At 39.4% G+C, this 1450-nt stretch overlaps 1 protein-coding gene across 1 annotated transcript in view; it reads right to left on the bottom strand.

Annotated features, from left to right (window-relative positions):
* Window positions 1-266: 266 nt before the first annotated feature.
* Casp1 (caspase 1) overlaps window positions 267-1450 on the bottom strand; it is a 10456-nt gene continuing 9272 nt past the window's right edge. Inside the window, exon 10 of the mRNA XM_005346766.2 lies at window positions 267-433. The gene's annotated coding sequence lies outside the window, so the exon portion shown is untranslated. The remainder of the gene's footprint in view (window positions 434-1450) is intronic.

Here is a 1450-nt window from a genome sequence, read left to right as displayed (position 1 = left end):
GGGAGAATGGCAGTTAACTGTCTGCAGTTGTGTTTCCACTAAGGTATCTACCAGGCTCCGGTGGAGAGTCCCTTCACATGGCTGTTACTGATGATCCTAGTTAAGCTCAGTGAGTTTCAAAAGCAAGACACATGGGTCTGTGAAAGAAAATTGTAGAGGAGAGAGAGTAATTATAGGGATAGAAGGATATTAAAGAGGGTATGAGTTATAGTAATCAAAATGCATTTTAAAAGAATAAATTCAATAAAAAAGACATAAGTTTCTTTTTTTGTGTTCTGAACATTTACTCAAATAAAGGAAAAGCCAATAGCAACAGCAGTAACAACAGGATAGCCTTTCAGTTTTGTTTGAAATTTGCAATAAATTTAGAGAAATGTTGCTTCTGATTGACATGATTCCTCAAAGAGGTACAGAATGATGGAAATCTTGGCTCCTATGGGAAAGGGAAATTACACAAACATAAGTATTCTGTTGAGGCTCATACAGATTCTAATATAACCATATAATTCGACATATACACTCACAACAGAGAAAAGCCTAAGGATTGTTTAAATGCTGTTCTACTGAGATGAAATCTACACATATAGAATACAGGCTTCTCAAAATTTGGGTCTATAATAACCCACCCCTAGAAAGGACCATCCAAATCTGGGAATGCTAAGAACAACACACTTTATAGAGAACTGAAAACATGGCATCCCTTTGGGTTTCCCTGCTTTCCCCAAAATTATGCCAGACCTAGAAACCTGAATGACAATCATTTATATACTCTTCAGTTGTCTTTACACAAACTTCCCATAATGTACACTGAGGTGGGATTCCCCTCTGTATGCTGTGAATATATTTTATTACCATTTTTAATAAAGAAGCTGCTTTGGCCTGTGGCAGGGGAGAATATAGCAAAGTGGGAAGTCCCAGCAAAGATAGAGGAGGAAAGAAGGTGGAGTCAGGCAGACTCCATGAAACTGCTAAAAGAGAAAGATGCCAGAACCTTACCAGTAAGCCAAATTTATGTGGTGATACACAGATTAATAGAAATGGGTTCAATTAAGATGCAAGAGCTAGCTAGGAATACGCCTAAGACATTGGTCAAACAGTGTTGTAATTAATATAGTTTCTGTGTGATTATTCAAGTCTGGGTGGCTGGAAAATGAGAGGACAGTCTCCGTTTACAGTACACACACACAGAGAGAGAGAGAGAGAGAGAGAGAGAGACAGAGACAGAGACAGAGACAGAGAGACAGAGACAGAGACAGAGAGACAGAGAGAGACAGAGAGAGAGAAAGAGAGAGACAGAGAGAGAGAGACAGAAGACAGGAAAGAGAGAGGGAGAGAAAAGGAGAGGAGAGGAGAAGGGAAGAGAAGAGAGGAGAGGAGAAGAGAAGAGAAGAGAAGAGAAGAGAAGAGAAGAGAAGAGAAGAGAAGAGAAGAGAAGAGAAGAGAAGAGAAG

This window comes from Microtus ochrogaster, chromosome 5, assembly GCF_000317375.1.
Source record: "Microtus ochrogaster isolate Prairie Vole_2 chromosome 5, MicOch1.0, whole genome shotgun sequence".
NCBI classification, from domain to species: domain Eukaryota; kingdom Metazoa; phylum Chordata; class Mammalia; order Rodentia; family Cricetidae; genus Microtus; species Microtus ochrogaster.
The sequence above is the reverse complement of the archived record's forward strand: the minus strand, read 5'-3'. Positions and strand labels throughout refer to the sequence as shown.